The sequence below is a fragment of the Myotis yumanensis genome, unplaced genomic scaffold, assembly GCF_028538775.1.
Source record: "Myotis yumanensis isolate MYYU_CA2020_CCGP unplaced genomic scaffold, mMyoYum1.0.hap1 SCAF_13, whole genome shotgun sequence".
Lineage (NCBI taxonomy): Eukaryota > Metazoa > Chordata > Mammalia > Chiroptera > Vespertilionidae > Myotis > Myotis yumanensis.
The window spans coordinates 44271900-44291851 of NW_027223764.1; the positions used below are offsets into that span (position 1 = coordinate 44271900).

Here is a 19952-nt window from a genome sequence, read left to right on the forward strand (position 1 = left end):
AGGCCTATTGCACGAATCTTCATGCAACGGGCTTCTAGTTATTATTATATTTAAGAGCCCTTTTAGGTTGCTAAGAAACATGTCTGCCACTGACTTCTCCTGACAAAGAGCCTTGACTCAGAAATGCTTCTACCTTCAGCTACCTCCCCAGTCTCTGAGATCTGGGTAGGAAGGACCAAACTTCTCATTCCATTGCTGCTATTCGAGAGAGGAAGATTTCCCATGACCTAGATACAAGGTTTAAGCACAGAAAGGGAAAGACCTAAGGTAAGAGCTCTGCCTGCACCCACAGTGGATATGCAACAACAGCTCTGGCTCTTGTGTTCAGTGGCATCCATCTCTCCATGCTATACTCTTAATTAAGCTCCACCACTTAGTTACGGACAGCTTTCTCCATACACACTGAGTATCTGAATGCATTCAGAATGGCCTCTGCCTGCATCTTGTTTATTTTTTTATGTTAATTATTGTTACCAGTCTTGCTCTGCTATTGTCAGAAAGAAGCAAGTGTATCAGGGATGAAGCTGTCTGAGCCTGCTCTGCCTGCATCTTCTTTATTTTTTTATGTTAATTATTGTTACCAGTCTTGCTCTGCTATTGTCAGAAAGAAGCAAGTGTATCAGGGATGAAGCTGTCTGAGCCTGCCCAGCATGCATCTGTGGAGCCCCAGCTCTGGAAGAAGCTAGAGCACAAAGCCCCTCTGTTAGGGCAGCACACTAACCCCTGTGTGTCCCTCTCACATGAGCACAGGGCTGCAATGGGCCTCCTCCTGTTCCCTTTTTCACCCTCCTCCCACCTTTCCCAGAGGGAGATCCTGTTCACACCAAAGAAAGCCAAGAACATTTAGTTCAGCAGTAAGAACAGGTGGTAGCACCAATAAGGAACAAAAACTGGTATTCTTCCAATTGCTGAGTTCTATGGCAGGGAGGGAGAAAGGGCAGGAAGAACCAAAACCCAGGAATTTTTCACTGTGGGGTCCCTGATGATTTCATTTCAATAAACAGAGAAAACCCACCTTTGAGGTTTCTCTTTACTTTTCTTCACAGGATGAAACCAAAGAGGTCTTCCTTTTCATTCATAGGAAAAGGCAAATCACTTTTTGTGTTAACTATTTTCTTGGATGCAGTGCAAAAGCAACATGACTTTAATGGCTAAAAGCAGGTGTTGCCCCACCCATCTCTCTTGGATCCAAACAATTCTACCACTGAGCACGTAATTATTTGGATTAGCAAAAAAACATGTAAATACGAGAGAAGTGCCATAAAGGCAGAAAGTCTTTGTGCTTTGGCAACTACAAGTGCAGCTGTTGCTTAAGTTTTTGCCCCCCTTCCCCCTCCCCCCCTCTAAAACACAGACTTTTATCTGTAGGCAAGGAACAGCTGTTTATTTCTCTCCCAGGACATCCCAGCCTTGCAACTAGAAGAAATCATGGTTACAGAAAATGGGGAGAAGGGCTGTCACCAAATTTGATGCTTTATGGGCCTGAGGTTTCAGCAGTCCAGCTTATCCCTGAGAGGTGACACATTATGCCCCGCTCTCTTCAGTTCCTAGGCTTTTCTTATTCATCTGGGCTTCCCAAATCTCTCATCATTTTGGCTCTCATAATTAGTCCTTTTCTCCACACCACCTGGAAATCATAGACCTAAATATTATAAACCTAAATGTGGCCAATCAACCCTCTGAAAGTAAGATAAAGGAGTTAATCCTTGACTGTTACTGACTACTGGAAGAGAACTTTCACACTAGTTTTGTGTTCAAAAGAATGTTAAATGTTCTCTTTCAAGAGGAAAAAGAATATGTAACTGTTTAACATTATGGCACCCAAAACAATAACATTGGATTTTCAACATTTTATTGCAGAAAATTTCAAAAATACAAGGGTAGACAAAATAGCACAATAAACTCCCATGCACCTATCATCCATCTTCAACAATTATCAGCCAGTGGCCAATCTCATTTCATATATATGACCCACTCACTCCACTCCCAGATCACTTTAAAGCAAATTGCAGATAGTATTCATCTATAAATATTTGAGAATATGCCTCTAAAAATTAAGAAGTCAGCCCTAGCCGATTTGGCTCAGTGGATAGAGCATCAGCCTGTGAACTGAAAGGTCCTGGGTTCGATTCTGGTCAAGGGCACATGCCCGGGTTGCAGGCTCAATCCCAGTAGGGGGTGTGCAAAAGGCAGCTGATGATGTTTCTATCTTTCTCCCTCTCCCTTCCTCTCTGAAATCAATAAAAATATATTTAAAAAATATATATATATATATAAATTAAGAAATCTTTTTATTTAAAACATAACCATAATATCATTACAACACACAGAAAAGCATAATAATAATTCCTTAAATATATAATTATATAAATATAATTCATTAAATATACAGTCAGTTTAATAGAGATTCTTGCTCCAACTTTGGGAAAAGCAGAAAACAACTGGCTAGTTTCTCTCTTGGGACTCTTTAACCTTATATCTAAAAATAGCTACCTTCTGGACTTCTTGATCAGAAAATTGCCCACATATGCTCTACCAGTGCCTTTAAATTAAATTCAGTTAATGTCATATCTTCCCATGAGTTTAGGATTTTATTTGCACCCAGTGCAAATTTGCGCCACTTTATCTGCCATGAAGTTAAAGATCATCATAAGCTACCACACTCATTCCTGTTACCTACAAAAAACAGACTGACACCTATACACACACAAAGATATAGACATAGGTAGAGAGAAACACCAAGATTTCAAGACACTGAACAGAGACACACAAAGGCAGAGGCAAGCCAAATTCATCAGAGAATCATATTGCTTTCAGTGGGAAATCACAAACTAATGTAGAGATTTTTATAAAATATAATACTCAATTTGCTAATTTTTGCCAAGACAAAAAATATAGGATCTTATAGAGTACCGACAGTATTGAAATCAAATTTTGAGGATTAATACTATAACCACTTTCCCCACAGGGAAAACTAAAAGGGGGGCCCTCTGGACAAACACAAATATTTTAAGATTACATAAGTTTCAGGTTCTTCCATAAACTGGGAAGGAGAGACACATGATGACCTATTTTTTTCCTTGCAGTCATACCCCTCTATAAGAATATCATGTGAAATTCTGAACTCCAAACTTTAAAAAGAATAAAAGACTCAGAGTTATATTAACCCAGTTATGTCAGTGATAAAATTTGTTGAAAATATTTAGGTTACAGCCTACTAGGATTTTAAAACTAAGAAAGCTTAACCAAAAGACCACACAAATACATTTGTATCCCTAGGTAAGCAAAACAAAAAAGTTCAACTCAAGGTGATATATTCATTAAATATAAGGACATAGCTTCCTATTTTATTTTTTATATTTTTTATTTTTCAATTACAGTTAACATTCAATATTATTTTATATTAGTTTCAGGTATACAGCACACTGATTAGACAATTATATAATTTACAAAGTGATTCCCCGATAATTCTAGTACCCACCTGGCACCATACATAGTTATTACAATATTATTGACTGTATTCCCTGTGCTGAACTTTACTTCCCTGGGACTATTTTGTAACTACCAATTTGTACTTCTTATTATTAAAAATATGTTTTTATTGATTTTAGAGAGAGGAAGGGAGAGGGATAGAGAAATAGAAACACCGATGAGAGGGAAACATTGATTGGCCACCTCCCACACGCCCCCTACCAGAGATCAAACCCCCAATCCAGGCATTTGTTGTGACCAGGAATTGAACCAATCTCCCTCCCATCTGGCAACTCTCAGTTTGTTCTCTGTACCTTTGAGTCTGTTTGTTTTGTTTGTTCATTTATTTTGTTCTTTAGATTCCACATACAAATGAAATCATATGGTATTTGTCTTTGACTGACTTAACTCACTGAATATAATACCGCAAGAGCTGTTTATTACAAGCTAAAATTTCCAGGGAACATACTAGAAATCTAATTTCTTGGTTTAAATAGTCCAGGATAATGGGTTCAGTCCTCTCTGACACTGGCCATGAGTACAGGACAATGAAGAGCCTTCCATACCTGTAATCCACCAAAAAAAAAAAAAAAAAGACTGGATTGCTAATGAATGATACGTAGTTTCTTTTTTTTTATTTTAAATTCTTTTTTTTTTTTCTTTTTTTTTTTTTTAAATCTTTATTGTTCAGATTATTACATTTGTTCCTCTTTTTTCCCCCCATAACTCCCCTCCTTCCAGCTCCCACCCCACCCTCCACCCTCACTCCCCACCCACTGAGTTCATCCATAGGTGCATGATTTTTGTCCAGTCTCTTCCCGAATCTCCCATTCCCCTTTCCCCCCCAAGAATAGTCAGTCCATTCCCTTTCTATGTCCCTGATTCATTATAGTCACCAGTTCATTCTGTACATCAGGTTATTTATTCACTTGATTCTTAGATTCATTTGTTGATAGATGCATATTTGTTGTTCATAATTTGTATCTTTACCTTTTTCTTCTTCCTCTTCTTAAAGGATACCTTTCAGCATTTCATATAATACTGGTTTGGCGGTGATGAACTCCTTTAGTTTTTCCTTATCTGTGAAGCTCTTTATCTGACCTTCAATTCTGAATGATAGCTTTGCTGGATAAAGTAATCTTGGTTGTAGGTTCTTGGTATTCATCACTTTGAATATTTCTTGCCATTCCCTTCTGGCCTGCAAAGTTTCTGTTGAGAAATCAGCTGACAGTCGTATGGGTATTCCCTTGTAGGTAATTGAGCCTCTTTCTCTTGCTGCTTTTAAGATTTTCTCTTTGTCTTTTGCTCTTGGCATTTTAATGATGATGTGTCTTGGTGTGGTCCTCTTTGGATTCCTTTTGTTTGGGGTTCTCTTCGCTTCTTGGACCTGTAAGTCCATTTCTTTCTCCAGGTGGGGGAAGTTTTCTGCCATTATTTCTTGAAATAGGTTTTCAATATCTTGCTGTCTCTCATCTTCTGGCACTCCAATGACTCTGATATTAGTCCGCTTAAAGCTGTCCCAGAGGCTCCTTACGCTGTCTTCACACTTTTGGATTCTTTTTTCATTATGCTTTTCCAATTGGGTGTTTTTTGTCGAATCTTTGGTTTGATTCTTGCACTCCTCTGGTCTGCTATTGGGTATAATATTCTTTATTTCAGTCCGTGTATGCTTACTTTCTAATTTCTTTATCGTAGCATCGAGGGTCTCATTAGTTTTCGTGAGGCTCTGCACAAATTTATGGCAAGCCCTCAAAATTGTGATTCTTAGCTCCATATCCTCCATTTCTGTCATGTTTTTTTGTCTCCGCATCTTTTATGCTTTCTTGGTGCACCCCCTTGTGGTCTCTGTGCGCAGTCTTGTTCTAGCCAAGCCTTAATTGTTGTAGTTAACACTAGAGGGATTTGACCATCAGGCCGACTGGCGGTGGAAATCAGCTGTGGGAAAACTTCAGTCCTCAGGGGAGGTGCTAGTCCAGCCCTTGCCTGAGGCGGTCGGCAAATGGTTGTGCGCAGGGTTTGGGCGGGGCGGGCTCAACAGGGCGGGGGTGGGGAGGGAGCAGCTATGGCCGCTCTCAGTCCGTCCCCAGGGGCTCTGCCTCTCTGTCCCAGCAATCGCTGCAAACCTCGGAGGGGCCGTAGCCAGACAGTCCCGTTTCTCCCGTTTGAGTCTGGGTCCCTAGAGACTCGCCCAGATCTGTAGCCCAGAGTCTGAGATTCGCTCCTAATTGAAAACGACAATCGCGCCCTCAGCCGCCAGCCCGCTTTGCGCGCGCACCCTCACCACCGCACCGCCGTACCTTTAAATTTTCCACACTGCGCCTCCGCTGAGCGTCGGAATGCTGTTGTTCTTGCTTCTAGTTGAAGAGACTCTCCTCAGCCAGCCTTCCCGTGGTTCTGGTTGATGTCCGCTCCGACTTTTAGTTGTATTTTTGAAGTGGTTGTCCACGGCGGCAGTCTCTGGTGTTTTACCTATGCCGCCATCTTCGATTCTCCTTTATTTTAAATTCTTTATTGTTAAAAGTATTACATAAGTCTTCTTTTTCCCCCATTGACATCTCCCAGGCCACTCCCATCCCTCAGCACATGCCCTCACCCGCCTACTGTCTATGTCCATGGGTTATGCTTATATGCATGCATACAAGTCCTTTGGTTGATCTCTTACCCCTCACCCCCACCCTCCCCTGCCTTCCCTCTGAGGTTTGACAGTCTGTTTGATGTTTCTAGGTCTCTGGCTCTATTTTTGTTCATCCACTTACGTTGTTCATTTTATTCCACAAATGGGTGAGATCATGTGATACTTATCCTTCTCTGACTGGCTTATTTCACTTAGCATAATGCTCTCCAGGTCCATCCATGCTGTTGCAAATGGTAAGAGTTAAAAAAAAAGAAAAAAGACTGGATTGCTAATGAATGATATGTAGTTTCTTATACCACTTTAACTCCCTGTGCTTATGCTTCAGTACCCAATAGAGGAACAGCTACACGGAACATGCTCAAAAATATTGAGGGATTTGTTCCCTGAACTCTCAAATTTCCCCCCAATTAACAAGTGGGCTATTAACAGAACACAGACTTTCCTGCCCCTTCAGAACAGTCATACTGTTCTACTCTATAGAAACAGACTTATGTTGGGGAGACCTATATACAAAAACCTATTTCCCCCCTGTCCACCATTCCCTGGGATTTATGCCTTACACTAGCATTCTTAAAAGAAAAATGACTAATTGAAATTTGTTGAATTTAATCAATCAATGCAACATTCTTCTTAGCCTATAACAAAAAACACTCTGTCCTACATCCTGGCACTGCAAAGCCTCTAGTACAATCCCTGGAAGGAGAACAAAATCTTTGTGGCATACTAAGTACAGAGGACGGATTTCCTCCCCTGGACTGAGATAAATAAATAAGCCAACACCAAAGTAAAGTCATACCCTGAGGGTGTAAGAGTAGATTCAATATGAATAATAACTAAGAGCTCTAAGCTATAGGGCATGACAACAGTTGAGGTCAGGAAAAATCTTTTAGTAACACTAGACGGAAATAAATTTGGGATTTTAGAAGGGACAAGGTAACTAGCACACATCTCTTCTACTGTCTCAGTCAAAGTGGAAAGGCATTGTAGTTCAAAGTAAGCAGAAAGACAGACTGACACAAATTCTTTTTAATGAAAGTCATCATTAAAAATTCCAATGGCGCCCTGACCGGTTTGGCTCGGTGGATAGAGCGTTAGCCTGCGAACCGAAAGGTCCCAGGTTCGATTCCGGTCAAGGGCATGTACCTTGGTTTCGGGCACATCCCCGGTAGGAGGCGTGCAGGAGGCAGCTGATCGATGTTTCTCTCTCATCGATGTTTCTAACTCTCGATCCCTCTCCCTTCCTCTCTGTAAAATAATCAATAAAATATATTTTAAAAAAAAATTCCAATGGCCATAGCCGGTTTGGCTCAATGGAGAGCATCGGCCTGTGGACTGATCAAGGACACATGCCCCGGGTTACGGGCTTGATTCCCAGTAGGGGGCATGCAGGAGGCAGCCGATCAATGATTCTCTTTCATCATTGATGTTTCTATCTCTCTCTTCCTCTCCCTTCTTCTCTGAAATCAATAAAAATATATTAAAAGCCACCGGTTTGGCTCAGTGGATAGAGCGTCGGCCTGAGGACTGCAAGGTCCCAGGTTCGATTCCAGTCAAGGGCATGTACCTTGGTTGTGGGCACATCCCCAGTGGGGGGTGTGCAGGAGGCAGCTGATCGATGTTTCTCTCTCATCGATGTTTCTAGCTCTCTGTCCCTCTCCCTTCTTCTCTATGAAAAATCAATAAAATAAAAGAAAAAAGAAAAAAAATATATTGAAAAAGCAATTCCTATGCAAGATTCTGAGGCTGAAATTACATTAGGGACTTCAAATAACAGAAAAAACTCAATACATTTTGCAGGACAAAAAGAAATGGATTATCATTACTACTGTGTACAAACTACCAAAAAGCAATATTAAGCATTGGATACAACATGTACTATGGTACCTGGTGAAGATCACAAAGCACCAGAATAGTGACAGACATTCATAGAGCAGGAGAGAAAAATAAATAAATAAATAAATAAATAAATAAAAGTATATATATATATATATATATTTTTTTTTTTTTTTTTTTAAACAAAGACATGAACCAAGAGGTGTTCATATAAGGCCAACAGTACATGCAGTTTAAGGGTTGGTGCAAAGGAAAGTAAACAACTGAAGAAAAAGCAGATATACATAACTTTCAACCAAACTTGGAAAGGCAAATCCTTCATCCAAACATCAGATTAAGGGCAAGCTGTCTAGCTTCTGATGCATCTAAGAACATGTTTGTATTTCTCTTTGTCCTTAATAATGGGTTCTGGAGCTAAAAAATTATGTTCTAACATAAAAAATGTGGACTTCATAGAATTGGCAAGTGTTTAACAAAGTACTCAAATTCAGGAATTTTGGAGTTTCCTGGATTTGTTTGGTTTTTTGTTATGTTTATTGTGTCCCTGTACTACAGAATACTTTTATCCAAGAATTCATAGAAGAATGCCACTAGGATGTAATTATCTGAAGGATACTCAGACCATTCAGCCTCTTGAATAGCATATAATCACATGGAAAAGGGTGATTAATTTAGACTGGAGTATCCTGTTTTAAAATAAATCTTTGAAATAAAAATTTTACATATCAACCCTACCATTAAAGAATATAAACAGGACATGAAGTATAAGCAAAAAAGAATACTTACTAGCCTCATCAACTATCCCTCTACTTTTTAAACAGGGGGCAGAGGAAAGTGAGAAAGAAAATATAGAATTACATCCACAAAGAAAAAACAACACATAGAATTACACCCACACTGTGACACCCCAAAGTCAACATGTAACTTAACTACAGGATACCAGATAACTCCTTTGCTGACAGACTCCCAAGCTTTTTCCTTCAGCAGATCTTTCCACCATCAACACTGGCCACACACACACACACACACACACACACCCCTGCACCCTTCCCTTACTAAGTGAGGCATGAAGGCCTAGATTAGCAGACCTACCTAAAAAATATGTGAGACCAAAAGTCACAATATGAAAAAGGCAAGTACCCAAAACTCCATAACTAAAATCCAAGACCTACTAAAACAATATATGAACCCAGAAAAGCTAAGTGTTTTTGTTATGGTGCAGGCACTGTAAGGAACACCAAGAGGAAGAAAAGCTGTGCCACCTTCCCAAAAACTCACTCCATGGTAACCACTGTGAAGCCAAACAATCATGGATCTGGACAGAGACAGTGTTTTTAAAACTTCATGAAGATAAATTTCTGAAGTGGAGTTCTGAAAGTTGGATGTGGTTTGGATTAAAAGGGATGTGTTATTGTTTTGTTCATTGTTGTTATTGTTTTGGGTACCAAGGGATCCAGGCAAAGTGAACAATATCTGTAATGTCTACGGGGTAGCCATAACAATTACACCATCTGCTATCATAGCTTACATGGAGAGTGCCTGGGAAAGGAAAAGAAGGGAAAAGAAAGTAGTTTTTTTTTAATGTCTATCATCATGCATTTTGAAATAATTTAAGAGACAATTAGGAGCCACTTCAAGGTTTTAAGAAGGGAGTAACTCTAGGGTAATTCTTAGGTTAGAACAAATGAAATAGGAAGATACTAGAGATAGAGAAGCAATTTAGGAGTCTAAAAAAAGTATTATTTTTACTAAAACAGTGAGCAAAAAAACTTATTACTAGAAGTATCGTACACCAGAGAGGAAGCATAAAGAGAAATGATAATCTCTGTAGTAGAATTAGGAAATTTTCAGTTTTTCTCTTTACACTTTAGTGTACTTTCTAGAATGATAGCAAACATTTTTTTATACTTACAATAAAATCATCATTCAAATAAAGAAAAAACATGACATGTATATAGCCAAAGAATAATAAATAAATGCCCATGTGCCCACCACCCAATTTAAGAAATAGAAAAATTGGCCCTGACTGGTTTGGCTCAGTGGATAGAGCATCGGCCTATCCACTGAAGGGTCCCAGGTTCGATTCCGGTCAAGGGCATGTACCTTGGTTGCGGGCACATCCCCAGTAGGGGGTGTGCAGGAGGCAGCTGATCGATGTTTCTCTCTCATCGATATTTCTAACTCTCTATCCCTCTCCCTTCTTCTCTCTAAAATATCAATAAAATATATATTAAAAAAAATAGAAAAATTAACAATGAGTTTGAGACTTCCCAATTGATTACATCCTCCTCCCTCCATCTTCCAGAGATAAACACTATCCTGAATTTTGTGAATCATTCCTTTTTCTCTAGTTTTATCACACATATATATCCCTAACAATATATTTAGTTTGCCTGTTTTGATTAGTGTACTAATGGAATCATACTTTACATAGTTTTCTATGACTTGCTTTTTTCATTCAGTATAATATTTTTGTGATTAATCCAAGTTGATATGTGTAGCTGCAGGCTATTCATTTTCACTACTATACAGTATTTTACTTTAAAAATAAACCATAATTTTTTAAATCCATTCTATTATAGTTGGAATGGGTTGTTTCCACTTTTCTGTAATCATAGAAACTACTAGTACTTTGAACATTCTCAAGTATATCTTCTGGTAGGTATGTATGTATATATGCATGTACTTGTTTTCCGCAGCATATATGTAGGAGTGCAATTCACTGAGTGGTAGGATATATGCTAGTTCAATTTTACTAGAAAAATGACAAACGGTTTTACTAAGTAGTAATATCAGTTTATATTCCAACCAGCAATGTATGTAAATTTTCATTATTCCACCTTTTAGATAACAGTTTTATCTGATTTTTAAATTTCTACTTATCTAAAGGGTATGGTCTAATTTATATTCTTAGATTACTAAACAGGGTAAGCATTTTTCATATACTTCTTTTAAAGCCTGTTTATGCCTTTTGCCCATTTTCCTGTTGACACATTTATCTTTTTTTGTTTGTTAATCCTCACCCGAGAATATTTTTTCATTGATTTTTAGAGAGAGAGGAAGGTAAGGGGAGAGACAGAAACATCGATGTGAGGGAAACACATTGATTGTTTGCCTCCTGCACATGCCTGACAGAGCCCACACTCCATGTGCCCTTGACCTGAATCGAATACAAGACCCTTTAGTCCATGGGCCAACACTCTTACTTATTCTTTATAAGATTTCTTCTCTGAAGTTCTATGCTTGATACCAGTTCTTTGTTGGTTATTTGTACCATAGATATTTTTTATATTTTTTTATTGATTTCAGAGAGGGGAAAGGGAGAGAGATAGAAATGTCAATGATGAGAGAATCATTGATTGGCTGCCTCTTGCATGCCCCTTACTGGGGATCAAGCCAGCAACCCAGGCATTTGCCCTGACTGGAATCGAACCATGACCTCCTGGTTCATAGGTTGATGCTCAACCACTGAGCCACGCCAGCCGGCTGTACTACAGATATTTCTCCCAACTTGTAGCCTTATGTTTTTACTCTCTTTATGGAGTCATCTGTGAACATTAAATATTTTTTGTACTGAAATGTATCAATATACTTTTAACTTTGTATTCTTCATGTCTTATTGTGGGGGAGAGGCAGTTCCATGACATGACTGCTGTGTGTCCTACAAGCTGGACCTCGGTCAGAAAGGGGGTTGCTTTCTGCAAAGCCCACTTAGAAAGTGATTATAATTGATGTTCACTCTGACATAAATCAGCACTCCTCCCTTGCCCCCTGCTATGTACTGGTTCTTGGAACAGGTGTTGTCCTGACCTAGTCAAGCATGTGAAGTAACTTCTCATACCTGGTAGCATTCATGTACTAGTACCTGTGACTATCCCTCTCCTCTTGCCCTACATAATTCTTTGGCATCTGCCAAATGGCAGATAGATACATTTCATCTTGCAGCCACTCAAAATATGTCTCATATGTAAGTTTCCCTTAATAAATTCTATTAAATACTACACTGGAGTGGCTAACCCTTTTCTTCGATCTTTCTCTGCCCTCCACTTATGGAGGTAGATTTTCAGTCTCAAGGCTTTTCCCTGGATCTGCGTGTACTAACACTCATATAATAAATCCTCTCTATCCCTGATGTCATGTTATTTTCTCATATTTCCTTCTAAATCTTAAAATATTTTGCCTTTCACATTTTGTCCTTAATTCATCTGAAATTCTTAATTTTGGTATAATATGAGATAAGGATCTAATTTCCTTTATTTTTTTCCTATATGTGTAACCAATTATCTAAGCTCCATTTATTGAAAAGTCCACTTTCTTCTTTGATTGGCAGGACAAGGAGCAAATTTCCCTTTGTCTGTTTCTGAACTCTTGATTTTGCTCCATTGGTTTATTAGTCAGGCTGTGCTGATACCACATTATTGTAATGACTATAGTTTTATAAGTCTTGATATCTGATAAAGTATGGTAGTCATTAGTGTTGCCTACCAACTATTTCTGGTTCTCCCTTCTCCCCAAAATTATAATAGGATCATACTTCCTGGCCCCTTGTGATTCATTAGAGCCACATGATTAGCTCTGGTCAATGAGTTGTGAGCAGAAGTGACCTGCTGAGCAAACAAAACTGTATGCGTAAAACCCTCCAGAGCTCTTTTTCCCTTTGGCTTAGCAACTAGTAATATTCACTTTGGTTATAACATTGGCACCTTAATTCCCGAATGGCTATCATCTGTAGGTTTTTCCTACTAACCTGCAGTGGACAAGTAACATGAATAAAAAATAAATCTTTTGCATGTTTATCACTGAGGTTTTAGTTTGTTACCACCACATAACTTAGCCTATTCTGACTGATACTGATACACAAAGTAAGTTACTCCTTTTGTTATTATTCTCCCAAAGTGTCCTATCTATTCTTCACTGTTTGTCATATGAATTTTAGAATTGAATTTTCTCAACTTCCAGGAAAAAGCTGCTGCTCAAAGTGTACATTATTATCACCACTTTGGAAAACATGGAAATATTGGAAAACAGTTGGCATTATCTAAAAAAGTTGAAGGTGCCCTAACCGGTTTGGCTCAGTGGATACAGCGTCAGCCTGCGGGCTCAAGGGTTCCAGGTTCGATTCCGGTCAAGGGCATGTACCTTGGTTGCAGGCCCATCCCCAGTAGGGGGTGTGCAGGAGGCAGCTGATTGATGTTTCTCTCTCATCAATGTTTCTAACTCTCTATTCCTCTCCCTTCCTCTCTGTAAAAACATCAATAAAATATATTTTTAAAAAATAAATAAATAAATAAGTTGAAGATATACATATAACCTATGACCAAGTAATTCCAATCCTGAGTATGTATGAAAAAGAAAAGTGTACACATTTGTAGATGTGTACAAGAATGTTCTTGGCAATATTATTCGTAAAAAAATAAAAAAATCTGGAGTCCTGGCCCATGCTGCTCAGTGGAGGGTGTTAGCCTTTGCACCAAAGGGTCTCGGATTCAATTCCTGGTGGGTCAAGGGCACCTACCTGGATTGCAGGTTTACTCTCCGGTCCCGGTCGGGTTGTGTGCAGGAGGCAACCAATCAATGTGTCTCTTTCACATAGATGTTTCTCTTTCCTTCCCCCTCTCCCCCAAACCTCCACTCTCTCTATAAATCAATGGAAAACATATTCTTGGGAGAGAATTAACAAAAAATAAATTAAATAAACTGGAAATAACCCAAATGACTGCCAGCAGTAGAATGGATAAACAGTGGTTTACTTTATACAATGAAATACCATATGATAATGAAAATGAACAAACTCAATCTGCAAACAACATGATGACCTTATAAACATATTGCTGAGCTAAATAAGACACATACACACACACACACACATTTATACAATAAAGTTTCAAAAACAGGTAATTTTTAAATTAGGTTAAGAATGGACACATAGGTAGTACGACTATCAGATAAAACAGGACGTGATTACCACAAACATTAGGAAAGTGGTTACCCCTGGGAGAAAGAAGAAGAAGTGATTGAGAAAGAAAGGAGGGTGAATGACTATGATACTGGCAATGTTCTATTTTTTTAAAAATATATTTTATTGATTTTTTACAAAGAGGAAGGGAGAGGGATAGAGAATTAGAAATATCAATGAAACATCAATCAGCTGCCTCCTGCATACCCCCTACTGGGGATGTGCCCGCAACCAAGGTACATGCCCTTGACTGGAATCGAACCTGGGACCCTTCAGTCCGCAGGCCGACGCTATCCACTAAGCCAAACCAGTTAGAGCTGGCAATGTTCTATTTTGACCTAAATAGTTGTTACAAGGATGTTCACTTGATGATGATGATGATGATACTGGATCTCTGCTGGGGTTTTATATCATATATCTTTTTTGTTAAATTTATTCATATCTACTTTATATCTTTTGTTGCTATTATAAAAGCTCTTTTTACATTGAATTTTCTGTTAGTTTCCAGTATATAGAAATGTAATTGAATGTTATACTTTGACCTTATTAGCAACAACCTGCTAAATTCTCTTATTGATTCTACTGATTTATCAGGAGATTCTTTGAGATTTGTTTAAATAGCCAATCACATCATCTACAAACAATGACAACTTTCTAATATATTCTTCCTTTGTCTTTCTTGCCTTATTATACTGATTTAACCTAGTTTAATGATATATTATTTTCATGTTCTATAAAAATATTTCTAAAGTAGGGAACAAAAGATAGGAGGGCCCAGGTGTTGATGGTCCATCCCAGGGTTGCTCCTCCATACTCTCATCATCCTTTCTCTTCTCACAGAAAATGAAGCCCTCCGGTATAAATAAAGGAATATGTCTTAGAAACTATGGCTAGTCTAACAATTAAAATTTCTCAGTTATTAGAAAAGTTCAGCTCATACATATGGTCAAATTAATCCATCTGCATTATAAATCTATTTAAAATTTTCAAATTAAGAATATAATAATTAAAAGAATGCAAACAATGTCATCTAAAACATGAAATGTGTGCAAACTAAAACCTAATTATTTAACATTTATATAGCACTGAAGGATTGAAAAGCACTTTAGTGGGGAAATCAAAATTTTTAATAAACTCCCAATATAAAAAAAGAAAGAGTGAAGGAAAAGAAATCTAATGGATAGATCAGGCAGTGATGTGATGAGGAAAGTACCAGAATTCCAACACAGGCTCAGAACAATGAAGATGCAAAATACAGCTTTTATCCCCTCAACCCACTTATCTATCTATCATAAGCAACTGCTTCTCTGAAAGACTCCCAATATATATCCTCAGCCCCTACAGGTTGAAAAACAACTTCCTTTCTGTACTTGGATATCTCAAGAGGTGTCCCATAAAGTCTGGTGGTTGGTTTTCTTCATTTCTCTGGCTTATATAATGGTATCCTATCTAATAATAGAGAAACATGGTAATTAGCCGTACCTCCGCTACCCTTCCCATTGGCTAATCAGGGCAATATGCAAATTAACTGCCAACCAAGATGGCGGCTGGCAGCCAGGCAGCTTGAAGCGAACAGGAAGCTTGCTTGCTCCAGTGACGGAGGAAGCCAACGTTCCCCGCCTGCCTTGCCGGCCTCTGAGCTTGCAGTTTAAGAAACATTGTTACAATTATAGAAGCTAAATAAAACCCAGAATCCTGCTTTCAGCCGTCAGAGCTGGAGCGAGCAGGACCAAAATAATGTTACAATTATAGAACCCAAACAAACCCAGATCCCTGCTTTCAGCAGCCGAGGCCGCAAGCTGGAGCAGGCTCTCAGCTCCAGTGACAGCCATAGAAGGTAAATAAATCCCAGAATAAAAAAAAAAAAGAAAAAAGGAGAGGTTGGGAGCTTCAGTCGCCCGCCAGCCTGAAAACGGCCCTCAGCCCCTCACCCAGACTGGCCAGACACCCCAGTGGGGACCCCCACCCTGAAGGGGGTGTGACCAGCTGCAAACAGCCATCATCCCCTCACCCAGGCTGGCCAGGCACCCAAGCGGGACTCCCATCCTGATCCGGGACACCCTTCAGGGCAAACCAGCTGGCCCCCACCTGTGCACCAGGCCTCTATCCTATATAGTAAAAGGGTAATATGCCTCCCAGCACCGGGATCAGCGGAGCCGAGAGGCCTCCCGAACTCAGGATCAGCGGAGCCGCGAGGCCTCCTGGCACCGGGATCAGCGGAGCCGCAAGGCCTCATTGCCCCGGTGTCAAGTGGAGCCCCGAGAACTCCGGCCTGGGATCAACAGAGCTGCGAGGCCTCCTGGCCCCTGGAGCAGCATGACAGGGGGCAGCGCCCAAACCCCCTGATCGCCCTGCAGCTCTGTGTGTGACAGGGGTCGGGGCCTCAACCTCCCTATCTGCCCTGCTCTGTTCGTGACAGGGGAAGGCGTCCCAACCCCCTGATCAGCCCTGCTCTGTGCCTGATAGGGTGGAGCTCTCCCAATCCCCTGATCGGCCCTGCTCTGTGCCTGATAGGGGGGGAGCTCCCCAAACCCCTGATTGACCCTGCTCTGTGTGTGACAGGGGAAGGCGCCCCAATCCCCCCATGGGCCCTGCTCTGTGTGTGACGGGGTAGAGCCGCAACCTCCCCATCGGCCCTGCCCTGAGTGTGACAGCAGCGGCGCCCCAACCTCGATTGGCCCTGCTCTGTGGGTGACAGGGGGTGGCGCCCCAACCCCCTGATCCGCCCTGCTCTGTGTGTGACAGGGGTCGGTGCCCCAAATCCCCTATCGGCCCTACTCTGTGCGTGACAGGGGGAGCTCCCCAAACCCCTGATGGGCCATGCTCTGTGCGTGACAGGGGGTGGCGCCGCAACCTCCCCATCGACCCTGCCTTGAGTGTGACAGGGGGCGGTGCCCCAACCCCCCAATTGGCCCTATCCTGAGCGTGACTGGGGGTGGCATCGCAACCTCCCAATCTGCCCTGCTCTGTGCATGACAGGGGGCGGCGCCCCAACTCCCCAATCGGCCCTGCTCTGAGCCCGACCAGGGGCTGCACCTAGGGATTGGGCCTGCCAGCAGGTCGTTATCTCCCGAGGGGTCCCAGACTGTGAGAGGGCACAAGTGGGGCTGAGGGACACCCCCCCCCCCGCCAGTGCACAAATTTTTGTGCACCAGGCCTCTAGTCTACACTAATAAAAGAGAAACATGGTAATTAGCGTACGACCGCTCCCTTTTCATTGGCTAATCAGTGAGTATATGCAAATTAACTGTCAGCCAAGATGGCAGCCGGCAGCCAGGCAGCTGGAAGCGAGCATGAGGCTTGCTTGCTGAGGACTCCAACGTTCCCCGCCTCACTTGCCGGCCTCTCAACTGCAACTCTAACCAACTATATACTATGTTGAAAATAAGAAGATAAACAAAACTCCAGAAACCAGCGGACTGAAATCCAGCCGGACCGAAACATTGTATCAATGTTTTCAGCAGCGAGGCCTCAGAGCTAAAGCTGGCCCAGAATAAAAAAATAAAAAAAGAAGAAAACAAGGAGCGGTTGGGAGCTTTAGTCACTCGCCACCTGGAAAACTGCCTTCAGCCCCTCACCCAGACTGGCCAGGCACCCCAGTGGGGACTCCCACTCTGATCCAGGACACCCTTCAGGGCAAACCAGCCAGCCCCCACCCATGCACCAGGCCTCTATTCTATATAGTAAAAGGGTAATATGCCTCCCGGCACCGGGATCAGCAGAGCAGCGAGGCTCCCGGCACCGGGATCAGCAGAGCAGCGAGGCTCCCGGCACCGGGATCAGCGTGACAAGGGGCAGCACCCAAACCCCCTGATCGCCCTGCGGCTCTGTGTGTGACAGGGGGCGGGGCCACAACCCCCTGATCGGCCCTGCTCTGTGGGTGATAGAGGGGAGCTCCCCAATCCCCTGATTGCCCTGCGGCTCTGTGCTTGACAGGGTGCAGCGCACCAATCCCCTGATCGGCCCTGCTCTGTGTGTGACAGGGTGCGGCGCCCCAACCCACCCCCCCCCACGGGCCCTGCTCTGTGCCTGATAGGGGGGAGCTCCCCAATTCCCTGATCGGCCCTGCTCTGTGTGTGACAGGGTGCAGTGCCCCAACACCCCCCCTCCCCCATGGGCCCTGCTCTGTGTGTGACAGGGTAGAGCCATAACCTCTCCATCGGCCCTGCCCCGAGTGTGACAGTGGTGGCGCCCCATCCCCCTGATCGGCCCTGCTCTGTGGGTGATAGAGGGTGGCGCCCCAACCCCCCTCCACGGGCCTTGCTCTGTGTGTGACAGGGTAGAGCCATAACCTCCCCATTGGCCCTGCCCTGAGTGTGACAGGGTGCAGCGCCCCAACCCCGATCCGCCCTGCTCTGTGTATGACAGGGGGTGGTGCCCCAACTCCCCTATCGGCCCTACTCTGTGTGTGACAGGGGGGAGCTCCCCAACTCCCTGATTGGCCCTGCTCTGTGAGTGACAGGGGGCAGCGCCCCAAACCCCTGATTGGCCCTGCTCTGTGCATCACAGGGGGTGGCGCCGCAACCTCCCCATTGACCCTGCCTTGAGTGTGATAGGGGGCGGTGCCCCAACCCCCCAATCAGCCCTACCCTGAGCATGACTGAGGGTGGCATCGCAACCTCCCAATCCGCCCTGCTCTGTGCATGACTGGGGGCGGCGCCCCAACTCCCCAATCAGCCCTGCTCTGAGCCCGACCAGGGGCTGCACCTAGGGATTAGGCGTGCCCTCTGCCACCCAGGAGCAGGCCTAAGCCAGCAGGTCGTTATCTCCTGAGGGGTCCCAGACTGTGAGAGGGCACAGGCCAGGCTGAGGGACCCCCCCTCTTGCCCCCCCCAGTGCACAAATTTTTGTGCACCGGGCCTCTAGTCTATATAATAAAAGCCTAAGCAACCGTTAGGGCAGAACAACAGGTCACTATGATGCGCACTGACCACCAGGGGGCAGACACTCAACACAGGAGCTGCCCCCTGGTGGTCAGTGCACTCCCCCAGGGGGAGCATTGCTCAGCCAGAAACCAGGCTCACAGCTGGCGAGCACAGCGGCGGTGGCAGGAGCCTCTCTCACCTCCGCGGCAGCGCTAAAGAGCAGCAAGCTGAGCAGTATGGAGCAGCAAGCAGGCAGGCGGTAAGGAGTGAAGGGTCCTGAACTTCGGACATCCCCCAAGGGGTCCCAAACTGTGAGAGGGTGCAGGCCGGACTGAGGGCCTCCCCCCCGCCCCTGCCCCCCCCATGCATGAATTCTGTGCACCAGGCCTCTAGTTTATTTATATTAGTGTTAACAATTTGTCCCTATGGAAAGAAATATAATAAGTGTCAATGGAAAAGAATATGGTGCATTCTTGACTAATCAAAGACATGCCAAGGGGTCATATAAGTTCTTATTATCCCTTCCTCGTATAGATAAGAATTTCTAGTTTTAGGAGATTCTTCTACTGGGGATTTCTTCAGTGGTCAAATCTCTCTAGCAAGTATCATGCCTTAGTATTTTGCTTTTAATGCGATGAACCTGAATTCCCTTTGACTTGCTTACCAAAAATCACTATATTTTTTGTTTATCTAAAACTAGATATTTAAGCTCGGTGGGCTTAAATAGTTGAGCATTGACCTGTGAACAAGGAGGTCACGATTCGATTCCAGGTCAGGGCACATGCCCGGGTAATGGGCTCAATCCCCAGTGTGGAGTGTGCAGGAGGCAGCCGATCAATGATTCTCTCTCATCATTGATCTCTCTCTCTCTCTCTCTCCCCCCTTCCTCTCTAAAATCAATGAAAAATATATTTAAAATTAGAATTCAATGTCAATATACCTCCCAGAAAATCAAGCCAAATGCTCTTTTGAATAGAATTCTGTCTGAATGAGCACAGTAAGAAACCTTACAATTTGTAAAGAATTTGATTTTATTAAAATTCATACTTAAACTCCTAATTAACCAATAATTTATATTCTATATTTTGCTAAAAGTTACAGTGGTTCCAAACAAAGGGTGGAGAAAAAAAAGATATTTGTGACACAAGTAGCAAAAGTTCAGAAGACTCAGTTATTTCTTTTTAAAGATATC

At 42.5% G+C, this 19952-nt stretch overlaps 1 protein-coding gene across 15 annotated transcripts in view; it reads right to left on the reverse strand.

Annotated features, from left to right (window-relative positions):
* Positions 1-19952, reverse strand: part of USP54 (ubiquitin specific peptidase 54) — a 118997-nt gene that overhangs the window by 53635 nt on the left and 45410 nt on the right. The window lies entirely within an intron of this gene.